We start from the raw sequence: 15,945 nt of genomic DNA, 5'->3' as shown, positions 1-15,945 counted from the left end.
AATATTGGATAATAGCGAGTCATTGTTGAGTAGTACTACTGGGTTTGACAAACCCCACCCAACGCTAAACTCGACTGGAGGTCGAGTGGGTGTAATCTTGGCTAAACACATACCATGGTCGGGATAGACCTGGTGGCAAGGCAAATGATAAACAGTCAGCTTCGGTGTCGAACACTTAGTAATACTTGTTTTATAGGCTAGCTACCTATAGATATATAATTGACATAACACTATCTGGTAACGCCAAACGCTTAACGCAAAACGCTGAACACAAACGCTAAACGCTTTATTTTATATAAACTTGTGAACTCACCAACCCCGTGTTGACACTTTTAGTATGTTATTCTCAGGTAGCCGAGGCGGGCGCGCGGTATAGGATTATGCATTATCTGAAACGCTTTTGTTTATGCAAACTGAATTTTAACTGTTGTTATGGGGTGTTAAGTCGTCCTGCGTGACGCAAATTTTATCTTTTGGTTTTTACGCTTCCGCACTTATTTTCAATTAAACGTTTTTACGGTTTGATTATAACTAATGATTCTGATCCTGTTAGTTCACACCCTCTGACGGTAAAACTCCGTTAGTGGATTTTGAGGGTGTGACAAGCAGCAGCAGCAGTGATTTACTTAGATTTAAATCTAGTCGTTTGAAACCCACCTACCAATCCATAATGTATAACTGCTGCTTTGATTTTCCCTTGGAAAAATCATGCCAGTTTTCATTTAAAAAAATAAAATTTGAATTTTGATTTGGGGCAATATGGATGTGGGTTTCTTATTTGAATATTTTGGAAATACATCGTTACTTTTGATTAAACTAACTAATATGCTCTAAGATCCCATTGTATGTGCATTATTGAGCTTATTCAATCATATATTATTATCCATAAACTAATTCAAGATTGTAAAAAAATAAACAACTTTCAGACTGTTTTATAGGACAAGTATGTGCTTTCAGATAAAGTGTTTATAAGCTGACCCAACAGATGCAAGTTGGCCTATTTCTTGATTATGTATCACATTTTGCTTACAAGGTTCTGTTAATACTAGTTAATCTGAGATGATTAGAAATGGAATCAAGTGTGTAGGTAGATCAATTCCGATATAAACATCGTTAGTATTTGCTGGTTTTATATCTATACTTTTATCAGGTATGAGTTTTTGGTACCACAAACTGCAAAGTGTAGACTTAACGCATACTCGGTAAGCATGCGATCACTCGCGCGTGTTTTATTCCAGCTGTCTCTAAATGCAAGATCCACACCATTTAAAACCGTCACAAACATGGTATCTTATAGTTTCCTGTCAAGCACTCGGTTTCTGTCAACGAAAGGTGGAAACAAAGGTGAAGTTGATTGGGGATCGATCCGAATCCACATAGTCAAGCGGGCTCACCAAAGAACATTATGATGGCGAGGTTGTAGGCAAAAAGGTTACCAACACTACTGGTGGTGGTGTAAGAGGGAAGGCATTGCATCTGTCACACGAGGATGATTTAGAAAAGATAAGGAAACTGGCAGCTGCAGCTTTGCGCAGAGATGGTGAATTCGCAGGTGATTGAGCCTGGGGCAAGAGGCGCGTATTTGAAGGATTCGGAAAAGGCTGAAATGTTTTATACGGCTGAGAAGTTGGCGAAAGATTATGAGGCAATGGGTGCATGCGATTTTTATGGTTGAAAGAAGATGAAGAGAAAATGGAAAAGAAACTTGGTCACCCGTTGGATGATTCTGTTGAGCAGTTGCTTGACAATTTCCCCGAGTAAGTTATTTTGTTGATTGTGACAACCATAATCAGATTTTCAACTTTGATATCTTTATATATTTTCTTAAACCAGAAAATGTTGTTTTTTTAAAATGACCAGATAAAAAAAGAAAATACAGATATGGAGGTAACTGATCTAGATAGGCTTGTAAACGAACCGAACCAAAATGAACAATTAAACTAAGGGCGTTCTCTTGTTTGTGTTCTATTTGTTTATGTTGTGTGTTAAATAGTATAAACAACGGTGGACCTAAGTGAATGAGCATAACTGAGCATAGATAAACATACATAACCGGGCAAATTCCAGTTAAAATTAAACACGAACATCAATTTGTCGGGCCTAAAAATGATAAAAGCAGACTAAGTTGTAGTGAATTTAAAATAAATAACTGAATTATATAAACAAACTTAAACACACTTTAATGAACGTAAATGAACGAACTTAAATAAGAGTGAATGAATGAACATTCAAAAACATAAATGAACGAACGAAACATGTGTTCATGTTTGTTAATTTTGTAAATAAACGAACTTTTTGCTGAACAATTCTCAGATGTTTCACTAGATGTATAACTATCCTAACTTCTACTGCATATTTATACAGGCACAATAAGGCGTCTATAATATATATATATATATGTATATATATATATATTTTGATGGTATTATTGTTATTTTGCAGATTTTTTGAGTGGCATGATATAATGCTAATATTTATGTTTCCCGTGTATAGTTTATTTAATATTTTAATAGTTTCTGTTCGTTTTTAGTCGAGATTTGTATATTACTAACACTTTTATATTTCGTAGGCAATGGAAGTTGATCGTGATCGAAAAGGGCGAAAAACGAGTTAAAAAGAGCCAAAACGGAGATCTGGAACGCGTCAGGAAGGAACCGGTCAAACCGGGCCGGTCTGACCGGCCCCCTTATTGTGACACGCCGCGCTGCGCGGCCAGGCACCCATATCCTGGTCGCGCGGCGCCTACCTATACCTGATGGGATTTTTATTTCATTTTTGTTACTTGTTGGGCCTGGTTATCAGTATAAAAACATATTTAACTTAAACCTAAAAATAACCTGCTGCCACCAGACTAATTTGGAGTTTTAGAGAGCATATTTTCGAGTCTAGTGGTGATTTTGAAGGCACGAGAACAGCCGGTGAAGAGTTACACGTTCAAGATCGAAGATTACGGGTTTTATCATCTCTGATTTCCCGTTCTTTATATTTTCATCATGTTTTCAGTTTTATTTGTTTTGTTTGATTTAGACTATACGATGCTAGGCTAAAACTTCATAAACTACCTAGGTCGTGATGAACCTTAGTTCGGTTTGATTTTGATTGAGATTTATTTCATTATGGATTATATTTTTTTAAGTAAAGTGTTGGGTTTGAATCAATTGATGCGTTTGATTGCTTGGTTTTGTTTACTTGGATTTATTGTTTCACATTGCCCTTGTTGATTGTTTCATAGGATAGGGTTTTGTTAGGTCATTTATTGTGTGTTCTTGACTTGTTTGTGATTGATATCGATTAAAATCATAGAAACAATAAAACTAATTAAACAGATAAAAGTGAGCTGCTAGCCTAGAAAGCTGTTAGGTGATAGGCTGTTGATAGATCTTTGTTGGTCAGGATTACTAGATTTAATTCTTCGTAAGGAGTTCGTCTAGATTTGATTGTCAGCTTAGTCTATTATGTCAATTGAGTCTTTTTAACTATCTTTGATTTTCGTGCTGTAAGGTAGGATTTCGTCATAAAGATACTTATAAATAAATTATTAAATAACCGTAAGGAAGTTTAATTCATAAAACTGGTGAGTCTTAAAACGTGTTAGAAATCCATAGGCGTCTTCTTGAAGTTCAAGATTCCTGTTCGGGTTTTCTGTCAAGGATCCATTTTACGATCCCGGTTTCATAACTTAAGTTTCTCATTTAAATAATAACCGTAACTTTGGGGATTCCAGCCTAGGTAGTTGCTTTTATTATCTGAATTAATCTAAGTTTTCTTAATAGTTTATTATTATAATTAAATTAGGGTTATGTTTTATATTAAATCAATTAGTTTAAAGGTAATGATTATGTTTTATTATTATTTTATTAATTAGGGTTAGGTTTAATTATATAAGTATTAGTTTATTAATTAGTTTAGTTAAGTAATCATTAGCTAATAATTACTATGTTTTAATTAATGGTTAATTATTTATTTAGGTGTTTTAATTAATTAGTTTAAAAATTCCCCCTGAAATATTATTAATAAATTGTCGTGTCTTATAGTTGAGTCTTGTTTGTTAGTTTCGTAATTTAAAGAGTCTCGTGGGTTCGATATCCGGACTTACTTAGCTGTACTAGAGTCGACCGGTACACTTGCCGGTTAGTAGTTTAAGTTAAGTTTAAGAGTATAAAGTATTACTTAGTGTCTAGTTTTAGCGTATTTTTATTTGACTACTTTTAGCACATCAAGTTTTTTGCGACGTTTCCAGGGACTTCTTAGCGATTGCGTTATAAGCATTACTTGGACTTATTTGCTACATACGTGCTATTTGTTTTATTTTCGTTTGAGTCGTAGGAGTCTAATTAAATTTTAGTTTATTTTGTTTTAGTTTTAATTTTTAGTCTACTTACTTGGTCTGTTGCATTTTTCAGGTATATGCCACATCTTCGTGCGCAAGGACCACCGCTGGAGAACCTAGAATTTTCTCCATTGAAGACCGAGGCTAGCTCGTCAGCTGAGATAAACAGTTAGAAGTTGATTCGACACCAAAGTCATCACCACCAGAAAGTCCGAGAAGTCAACCAGACGTCCAAATGGCTGACAATAGAACAGTTGCTGCTAAAGCCTTCGATGGCTTAACCGGAGACCAATCATGCATCGTCACCCCCGAGATCAACAACCCAGCTCGTGGCAGATTCCGTCATACGTCATGAACAATATCGTTCAAACTAATCAGTTTCATGGGCGTGATGACGAGGATGCATCGGCCCACATAATCGGCTTTACCGTGTTTTGAATACTTTTAATTTACAAGGTGCAACTGACGATGCCATTTTCTTACATCTTTTTCCTTTTTCACTTGCAGGGAAAGCGGCTCTTTGGCTTGACACTCAGCCACCTGGCACGTTCACTACTTAGGAAGCACTGCGCTCAGCTTTTATCAAAAGATACTTTCCACCTGCTAAAGCGGCTATTCGTCGTGATCAGATTCACTCGTTTCACATGGAGCCGGATGAAGAGTATTGTCATGCTTGGGAGCGTTTCCAGAACATGCTAGCTCGTTGCTCACCATATGGTCTCACACCATGGGCTCTCGTGGAGAAATTTACAATGGGCTGAACTACGAAACCCAAGTTCGTTTCGACACGGCTGCTGGAGGAAATCTAATGGCAAGGAAGAATGTCACCGAATGCAACGATATGTTTGAAAGCTTTGCTCAATCTGATTTTACTAAAGCGCCACCTCGCGGTAATTCCACTCCCGTCAGCAGTACATCCTCATCTTCTGAAGGTGACACCAGGTTAATCTGGATACTACAATGGCTGCTGCTGTGGAATCATTAACGAAGGAGGTGAAGGAACTTAAGACGAAGGTGGACAAGTGTGACTTTTGTAGAGGTGGACATGGTACTTTGGAGTGCACGGCGATGAATCAACATGTCAATTTTGTTGGTGGTCAGAATAGGTTTCCCAACAACTACAACAACAACAATCAGAATTGGAACACCTCCAAGAACCCAAATCAGAATAACTCCAACTGGCGTCCCGCGGGTGCACCATCCGGCTTCCAAAATTCTTATAATCAAGGACAAGGTAAGTACAATAATAATAATAATAATAACAATTGTACTAATTTTCAAAATAATATTCAGGATTCGAATGGTGGAATGGGATGTCTAGAGGACATGATGAAGCAAATCTTGGAGAGATATCAAGTTACACAGAAAAAGTTTGCCGAACACGATTTGCCCTTCAAGAATCAACAATCTTCGTTGCTTGACCTTCAAAGGTCCGTGGGTGATATTGCTCGTCGTCTCGATGAAAGGCCTCAAGGACAGTTTTCGAGTTCTACTCAGCCGAATCCGGCCGCTCAATTGAAAGTAATTACTACTCGTAGCGGAAGGGTTTTGGGTCCCGAGGTTGTTAAAGAAAGGGTTGGAGTTGAAGAAGAGGAAGTGGTAGATGAAGAGATTGAGATGGAGGCTCCGGGTAAGTCACAAGGTAAAACACCAATTATTGAGCCACAAATTGAGAAAAACCGGTTGAATTTCGGCCACCACCCGATATTGATATTTCCCATGTTCCATATCCAGCTCGTCTCAAGCATCAAAGGTACACGAGGGAATACGGGCATTTTCTGGATATGTTCCGACAGTTGAAAATTAATCTTCCGTTTGTTGAAGCCCACCAACACATGCCAAAGTATGCGAAATTTTTGAAAGATTTACTCAAGAGGAAAGATCGGTTGGGAGACGTTTCGTCTATTCCACTTAGCGGGGATTTTTCCGCGGTAGTATTGAATCGGGTCCCGGAAAAGTTATCGGACCCGGGTGTATTTACAATCCCGTGTACGTTTGGAAGTGATATGATGAGTCAAGCATTGGCGGATTTGGGTGCGAGTATTAATCTTATGTCATATTCGTTGTATGAGAAGTTGGAGTTGGGTGAGCTTACACCGACTCGTATGTCTTTGTCGTTGGCAGATCGTTCGGTTAAGTATCCGCAATGTATTATTGAGAATCTGTTAGTGAAAGTTGATAAGTTTGTGTTCCCGGTTGATTTTGTGGTACTTGACATGGAGGCCGACGAGAAGGTTCCCATTATTCTTGGTCGGCCGTTTTTGAGAACGGCCAAGGCTCTTATTGATGTGTATGAGGGGAGGATCACACTTCGGGTTGGTGATGAGAATGTTACTTATGATATTGCAAAGTCGATGAAGCACAGGGGTGATAATGATGATTTTAGTTGTCCATGCCATTCGGTCTATTTTCTTAATTCTTTCATTCCGTGTTTTGACACATGTCTTGATTATATTTGTGGAACCGATTTAGTCGGGATGGATGTGGATGAAGAGTTGACGGAAATTATGGAGGATAGTGAGGAAGAAGTGGTATATTATGGAGATTATGGAGGTTAGTGAGGTTATTTGTGATAAAGAGGTAGAAAAACCCGCTCCGTTGGAAATAAAGGTCCTTCCGTCACATTTAGAGTATGCGTATCTTTAAGAAGGCTCGAATTTTCCCGTTATTGTTTCTTCTAAGTTGACGGATGAAGAGAAGTCAAAGTTGATAGAAGTGTTGAAGATGAATAAAGGGACGATTGCATGGAGGCTTTCGGATATTCAAGGTATTAGCCCCGCTTATTTTACCCACAGGATTTTGATGGAAGAGTATAAACCGGTGGTTCAACCACAAAGGCGTCTAAATCCAAATATGCAAGAGGTTTTCAAGAAAGAGGTGCTTAAGTTGTTGGATGCTGGAGTGATTTATCCGATTTCGGACTCTCCATGGATAAGTCCGACCCAAGTTGTCCCAAAGAAAGGGGGGATGACGGTTGTCATGAATGAAAAGAATGAACTTATCCCTTCGCGTACGGTTACCGGTTGGCGGGTGTGTATTGACTGCCGGAGGTTGAATGATGCTTCTCGAAAGGACCACTTCCCGTTGCCGTTTTTTGATCAAATGTTGGAGCGTCTCGCAAGTCAACAATTTTATTGTTTTCTTGATGGTTTTTCAGGTTATTTTCATATTCCAATCGCACAGGAAGACCAAGAGAAGAAAAATTTTACGTGTCCGTATGGTACATATGCGTATCGTCTCATGCCTTTTGGGTTGTGTAATGCTCCGGCTACCTTTCAGCGTTGTATGGTAGCAATTTTTCAGGATATGATAGAGACGTCCATGGAGGTTTTTATGGATGATTTTTCAGTGTACGGTAATTCTTTCGATCATTATTTGGATAATCTTGAGAGGATGTTGAAGAGGTGCATCGAGACAAAGTTGATGTTGAATTGGGAAAAGTGTCACTTTATGGTGACAGAATGGATAGTGTTGGGTCATAAAATTTCAAGAGATGGTATAGAGGTGGATCGGGTGAAGATTAACACGATTAGGAGGCTTCCTCCACGGACAAATGTTAAAGCTATAAGGAGTTTTCTTGGTCATGCAGGTTTCTACCGGCGGTCTATTAAAGACTTTTCCAAGATTACCCGCCCGATGACCCGATTATTAGAGAAAGATGTCCCTTTTTTGTTCGATGGGGAGTGTTTGAAGGCGTTCAAATTTTTGAAAGATCAACTCGTAAGTGCTCCTATTCTCATGTCACCGGATTGGAATTTACCTTTTGAGCTCATGTGTGATGCTAGTGATTATGCGGTTGGAGCGGTTTTGGGGCAAAGGCGTGAGAAACATTTTTACCCTATTTATTATGCAAGCAAGACTTTGAATGATGCCCAAGAGAAATACACCACCACCGAAAAGGAACTTTTAGGCGTTGTGTTTGCTTTTGACAAGTTCCGGTCTTATCTTGTGCTTTCAAAGACCACCATTTTTACCGATCATGCAGCTTTGCGTTTTCTCTTTCACAAGAAAGACGCGAAGCCCCGTCTCATACGGTGGATTCTTCTACTTTTCGAGTTTAATATCGACATTAAAGACAAGAAGGGTGCGGAGAATGTTGCGACAGATCATCTTTCCCGTTTAGAAGATCCGAAGAGGGAAGAGATTCGTGAGGATGAGATTGGAGATAGATTCCCGCATATTGAGTTTGTTGCGGCCGAAAAGCAAGGTTTGCCATGGTTCACCAATTTTGCTAATTATTTATCTATCGGCCTTGTGTTGAAAGGGATGACTACGCAACTAAAGAAGAAATTTTTCCTGGATGTTACTCGGTATGTTTGGGATAATCCTTTTCTTTTCAAAATTGTGGTGACCCGATTCTTAGAAAATGTGCCACAAAAGAAGAGATGTTGGATATTTTTAGACATGTTCACGAAGGTTTAACGGGAGGTCAATCATGGAGCGCATACCACGGCCCAAAAGGTATTTGGTGTGGTTTTTATTGGTCATCGGTTGTAAAAGATGCAGTGGAATTTGTTAAGACGTGTGATGCTTGTCGACGAACCGGAATCATTTCATCGAGGAACGAGATGCCTCAAAACCCATACAAACCCTTGAATTTTTTGATGTTTGGGGCATCGATTTTATGGGACCGTCTCCCATTTCCAGTGATCACAAGTATATTTTAGTGGTTATAGATTATGTTTCCAAGTGGGTTGAACCCCAAGAATTAGCCACGAATGATGCTAGAGTTGTTGTGAAGTTTCTCAAGAAGTTATTTATTCGGTTCGGGACTCCACGGGCAATTATTAGTGATCGAGGTACTCATTTTTGTAATTCCGTCATGGAGAAGGCATTAGCTCGTTATGGATTTACTCATCGCACCTCTACCGCTTACCAACCTCAAACGAATGGTCAAATCGAAAATGCTAATAGAGGGGTGTAGAGAATTTTGGACAAGACAGTGGGAACAAGTCGGAAAGATTGGTCAGAGAAATTGGATGACGCGCTATGGGCATTCAGAACCGCGTACAAGACACCGTTGGGTACTACACCGTTTATGCTTGTTTACGGTAAAGCATGTCATATTCCCGTTGAGTTAGAGCATCGAGCTTTTTGGGCATTGAAGACGGTTAATGTTGATCTTACTGAGGCCGCAAGGAAGAGGTATTTTCAAATTCATGAGTTAGAGGAACTTCGTGATGCGGCATATTCTAGATCGTTGGATATCAAGGAAAAGACGAAAGTGTTGCACGATCGACGTTTAAAGGGAGATAAAGACTTCAAGAAAGGTGACAAAGTATTGTTATTTAACTCTCGTTTGAAGTTATTTACAGGTAAATTAAGATCCAAATGGACGGGACCGTATTTGGTGAATGAAGTGTTCCCGTATGGAGCGGTGGAGTTAGAGAATCCGGACAACGGAACTTCGTGGAAAGTGAATGGCCATCATTTAAAGCATTATCTTGGAGGGCCGGAGGATTCAATCGAGGTGGAGGAAACTCCCCTCGATCCATCGAATTAAATCATCACAGGGGATCTTGAGTGAAAACTCAAGTGTAGAGTTTGTAAATTTTTCTTTATTTTATTTTAGTTTCTTTGAGTCACTAACTCTAGTTTTTGTAGTTTTGTCGCGTCGTCGAGTCGTTTCAAGGAATTATCACCATCATAACGAGAGGATTTTACGAGAATTCAAAGGATGTCAGGTAAGTTTTACACGTAAAAATAACATAAAATGGGCATAACAAGAGTTGGTAATTTTCTAAAAATTTTTCTAAGGCAAAAAGGCTTCAAAAACATCAAAACTTTCTGTTGAAAACAACCGTCGCACCGCGCGACGGGGTTTTTAAATCCACTCCGCGCGACGCAGAGTCGAAACACCATTATCAGCTACGCGCTGCGTAGCGCGACGGCAGTGACAAAGGGGGTCGCGCGGCGCAACTTACTCTGCCAGCCCATATCCGATTTTTTTTGCCATTTTACTCCATATTATATCAAAATTTCAAAACCCCCTTTCTCCCCCACTCAAACTCACGAACCCTACATCCATTCTTCACTAAATCTATCAATTTTTCATCAATTTTCATCAAATTAAACCTCAAAATCAACCAAATATCATCCTAATATCATAACCCATCAATAATTTAATCTAATCTTCACCTATCCTCTCACTTGCACACACCTAAGTTCTTACTTTTTTTGTGCAAGTTTAATTCGGGTTTACACCATTTAAAGGTATAATTTCTTGTATTTTTTTTGTAGCTTTTATGTATTGTAATATTAGTTTTTGCTTTGGTTTTGGTTACTTTGTTGTCGGGTTTTGTTAAAGTTAGTTGTCTAAGTTAGTTTTTGGGTGCGGGTTGGTATGGTTTGGTAGATTATTGGAGCTTGTTGGGTGCGGTTGGTTGGGTTGGAAATTGTTGGAAAGTTATCTTTGTGGTTCCAGTTGGGTCGGTTTGGGTCTAAACGAGTGTATCTAGTGTTCGGATTTAGCTTGGGATGTTGGACTTTGATGTTTTTAGTGGTTAAAAACGAGATGGAAAACAATTTTATACACTGTATATTTTACCAAAGTTCGGTTTTCCGCTCGTTTCCGACTCAATTTTTCAGGTTGTTAGCACTTGGGTTTAATTGGGACAATTAAAGTGCCGGGAGGAGGTGATGTTTATTGAGTCGGTTTGAATGTTTTGGGTTTTTTCAACATACTTAAGTGTTTAAAACTTGGTTTTCCGTTAGCTTTGTGTGAAAAATAAAACCGCTCGCGAGTACTCAATTTTCATTCAAATGAGTCGGTTCAAGATATTTTGTAATCCGGATTTCCAAACTTAATTTATTTTCAGTTTTTAATATATATATAAAACCAAAAAAATTAAGAAATTAAAAAAATTAAAAAATCCGAAAATTTCAAATATATATATATATATATATTTTATTTTATTTTACTTTAATAGTTTACTTACTTACTCCCATTGTTTGTTGCGTGTCTAATTGTTTTAGGATGTCAAAAGAAGTGGGTAAATGGAAAAGAGTCCCGGTTCCGCGACCATGAGAAGAGCCGGACGAGGTGGTTTTTATTAGGCCGAAACTCGCATTATTGAATATCAAGATGGGCCGATCGAGGCAAGAAAAAAAACACAAAATATTATCGATAGTTCGTTGCTTAAGTTTGAGTAAGATTCGCAAAAATATGTTCGAATGCATATTCTCGTCAATTCGGATCTTCTCACCTTTAAAACTATCGATTGGGATTTGTTGGACGCGATTGGTCAAAGAGAGTGTATTGAGGAATTATTGGGCCCGAATTTAAAGCCATGTTATGTCTTAAAGAATCGCAATATCATGTGTTGACTTTGGAGTTTTTAAGTACTTTTAATTATAAAGATGGTAATTTTAGTCAACCGAATGCGGTTTCGTTTGCGTTGGGAAGAAAAACGCATGAGATGACTCTAGCGAAGTTTGCGGTTGCAAGTGGGTTTTATACGGAGGACGAGGTGAGAGAACCGGGTTTTAAGACGAGCATACGTGGTGCTTTTAAGACTAAGAAACTGGTAAGTTTTGGTAACGATGAAGTGGCTGCGTTTTGGGATAAGATTGCTTTTTGTTCGTTTTCGAGTTCAATGGTGAGCTCGGATATTCGGGATCCGGTGCTCCGTTATATTCATAGGGTTTTGGTGAACACGTTGATTGGTCGGGGATCGGGTGATAACAAGGTTAATTGGTTGGATATTTTTTGTTTGTTGGCGATGGTAGAAAAGGTGCCGGTTAACTATGCGAGTATTTTGGCATGGTCTTTCCATCGGGCGAGACGAGGTGGAACTAAATAGAGGTCAAAGCTTTACATAAGCCCATATATCACAGTTATTGTTCGAAATTTGGGTGTGTTTGAGAAGTTTAAACCAGAATAGATGAGAAAGGGGCCCGTGAGAGAATATATTGGAGTTAAAGACTTGAGGAATGCAGGTATTTTAAAGATGAGTGACCCGTTAGCATGGGAAAATGTTAAAATGGGTCCACATGTTCATCCACCGCAGAACACCGAGGCTTCTGCAGCTATGAGAGCCGGTTTTCCTTCCCGGCATCAGAGGCCGTTACACAGATCCAAGAGGTCGGGTGTTCAGTTTCCGGTTAGAGAGCCTCGCCTTGAGACGATTACCGTAGAGTCATTGTATGACCTGATGGAGTCCGGTTTTGACCAGATTAGGGGGTTTGTGACTGAGCAGCGTGATGGGTAGAGACAGATTATGAGAGAAAATCAGCAGATGATAATGACAAATCAGCAAAGGCGGGATGACCATATGAGGTATTTGATGAATGGGTTGAGGATTAGTTTGCTTGTTTCTCTCCGACAGCCGGATGTTGCGGTTCCAAGCGGGTCGAGTGCCCCGGGTGGTTCGGGGTATGGTTATGGAGCACCGATTTACCAGCCGGGTGATCTAGAATTCGAAAATGCAGAGCCGTTTTACTTTTATGAGCAATATTCAGAGGAGGAAGAGGACGATAATTGAGCTTGCGATAACGCATCAGCATGGGAGTTCGTATCTTTTAGGATGTTTTTATTTTTTTATTTTTTTATGATTTTTTTATTTCTATTTGGTTTGTACTGATATTATTCTAGACTATTTGGTCGGGTTCGGAGGGTTGGTGTTTGGTGACTAGTTAAGACTTATAAGTAACCTTTATTTCTAGATATTATGTTTGATGTTACTTAGGTTTGTCGAGAGGAGAGGCCGTGTCCGTTCAGAAAGAGAGAATGAGTTGCTAAATCATGTTGAGCGGCCGGTAAGGAGAGCACCCATGGAAATAGACTGGCACGTTGACAGTATCGCATGTTACCAGCTAAGTCTTTTCCATTGTACTTTGTTTTTATGTTTTTATGTTTTTGTTTTTATCTTTTTAGGTTTTTGCTTTTTATTTTTATAATTTTAGCTTTTGTTTTTGATTTTTCGAGTCGTGTTTCTCGTACCCGCATTGAGGACAATGCAAAATTTAAGTGTGGGGATGGGACACAAGTGTGACACAAGTGTTTCAACTAATTTTAGTTTTGTTTTCGTATTTGAGTTTTTAATATGTTAAAAAAAAGAAAAAAATTGAAAAATGTTTTAAAAATGTCCATTTAATCTAGTTTTTTGCGTGAAAGTGGGAGATGATGATATTTATCGGAAATCGGTTTTTCAAACTACTAATAATATGAGATTATATAAAAGAAAATGCATTTAACTTGGGATGTGTCGGTAAGGTCCATGACGGATCTTTCAATTATGATATCAACGGATCTAACTATTGGTGCGACAATCCAACAGTAGACGATTCAAATACAAGAAATATGAACACGTAGAACACGATGGATTGCTTCAAAACACACGTTATATTGAACGTCGGGTGCTTAAGCACAATACATATCTCGTTCACTATATCGAGGTGAACGGCCAAAACTACAAGTGAATGAACAACCTACAACCCTATACAATAAGTTCTATATATAGGGTACCCACCATGCAAGCCCAACTATAGCCTAAAGCCCACCGAGATCCTTATGGATCTCGGTTTACATACGCAACTCAACAACAAAACAAACTAAGTACAAACCAACTAATTTAGGCCCAACAATCTCCCCCTTGGTTTGTAGCTTGGTTCTCAGTCATGCTCCATATAATCAACGTCAGCGTCTTTCAAAGCACCTGCCCAAAATTTGCACCTGATAATGGAAGCTGCCATGCTAGTGTATTCTTTTGCAGCCGCTTCAAAAATCGGGTCAGGGATTATCTAAAATGTACTAAGGGTCTTAATATCTTTCTCCCAAACTTTAACAAATCCCTTGAATCAACAAATCTGAATTTCCCTTTTCCCTTCTGTAACTTGACAAAAGCGGTGGCAGTCTCACTGTCAAACATCCAGAACCTCATGTTGTCCAGAGTACCATCTGGAACAGCTTTAGGCACATGAATATGAGTAGCCTTCTTTGTTGTAGGCCATATAACATTAACCATGGTCTATCATGTTCTTGGATCTTTGACCCCCTTTACTTTCTTCAAGAATGATTCAGCAGTTGTCATGTTCGGAAAGCCTCGATCAACTTGGTTCTTCAGGAAGTTCCAGAAATCAATACCTCGTTTATCATTGGTTGGGTTGTGGAATGGAGAGTTTATCAGGTTACTGAGATCCACCTAAGTCCAAGATCCAAAATCTTTCATCTTCTTATAGTACTCAGTGGTCCCGGACTTTCGTTTAACCCACCACATGTTCTTCTCGGCGTCAAAACCCCATGACACAACTCCAGAGTGATCCCCATATTTTTCTGAAAATCCCTTTGGAAAGGTGACCACAAACCTGTCTGGATGATTGGATGACTCAACATTCTGATTGAAGTTTTTCATCACCAGCAGCTTCCTCTAAACTCTATATGACTTCTCTTTGGTAATTGGAGGTGCAGACATATATTGTTTCAGCGTCTCATATTCATCTATGTTTTCAACTGGAGGAACAGTAGAGCTACCACCTTGATCAACGTTGGGCATCTTTGAAATTACATCAGCACTGCTCTTGAATTCATCTCCAAACTTCTAAACAAGTTTTTGTTGGAGGTCTAAATAAACAGCAGTTAGCTCTCCCATGTTTGACTGAAGCTCTTTAATCTTAGAATCTTTGTCAGAGTTACTAGCTTCCAGTTCTTGGATCCATACATCTTTGAAAACAGAATCTTGTTCGAGCTCAAAGACTCGACGTTGAAGAGCATGAACATCAAAAGGAGCATCCTCAAGTACAACTCCCTTAACTTTGTTCTGTAAATAAATTTCTTGCATGGAAAGAATCTGAGCAATCTTATCAAAAGCACCAGAGCTTGACTGACCCTGATTGATTGGGTCAGATGATCCAGAGGGAGCATCAGTGCATGGAATATAGGCCTCATCAGAGTGTGGAATGTCTGCCTCAAAATCAAACTCACTACCAATGTCATCAAAATCTTGATCTTGAGTATGAAGCTCGGCAGAGGATGGATTTGGATCAACATGAGTCTCAGGAGCAATCGACTCGGGCTGATGTGATTCTTGTTGTGGGCTTGTTGTTGTTGACGGTGTGGTTGTTTCATCTTCAATGACCAGCACGCCAGGTCTCAGATCTTTCTTCCTTTGCTTACGTGGAATGAGATTGGCGGCTGGTTCCTCGGGGACATCTTCATTTACAGCAGCTGCTTGAGGTGGCTTCAATGCAGTTGACTGTAGTAATTATTTGAAAGTCTCAAAATCTGTTAGTTGCCCAGCAGTCGGAGCACTAACGGTGTCACGTTGTTCTGTCTATTCATCTTCATCGTCAGAGATCTCAAGTGTAGCAACACGCCTTTGAGTTTGCGTTGCATGTTCTTCAGCCACTTGAGCAATAACAGGAGCACCTTCTGTTTCGGCAAACCGGCCAAATTTAACCAACACATGAAGGCCCTGATAAACAATCTTTGATCCTTTCCAGGACTATTTCATCAACCCAAAAGTGTTGGGTCCCATCGACTTCATATCTAATGTTTCAACAGATATGACAAGGTCAGTGTAATGAGAGTCAAAAATCATATGTAAAAATCGAGGATACATAAGAAACATCTCCTTCTTCTTACCTTTCAAGTTGCTCTTCATCTCATCAAAGACGAA

General features: G+C 39.1%; 1 pseudogene; it reads left to right on the top strand.

The window, feature by feature from the left end:
* The first annotated feature begins 1,147 nt into the window (after window positions 1-1,147).
* LOC143628640 (protein GAMETE CELL DEFECTIVE 1, mitochondrial-like) overlaps window positions 1,148-15,945 on the top strand; it is a 50,823-nt pseudogene continuing 36,025 nt past the window's right edge.

Source organism: Bidens hawaiensis, unplaced genomic scaffold, assembly GCF_021521415.1.
Source record: "Bidens hawaiensis isolate Kalapana, Puna unplaced genomic scaffold, B.hawaiensis_p1.1 tig00005035_1, whole genome shotgun sequence".
NCBI classification, from domain to species: domain Eukaryota; kingdom Viridiplantae; phylum Streptophyta; class Magnoliopsida; order Asterales; family Asteraceae; genus Bidens; species Bidens hawaiensis.
Note: the sequence above shows the minus strand (reverse complement) of the source record. Positions and strands in the feature narration are given on the sequence as shown.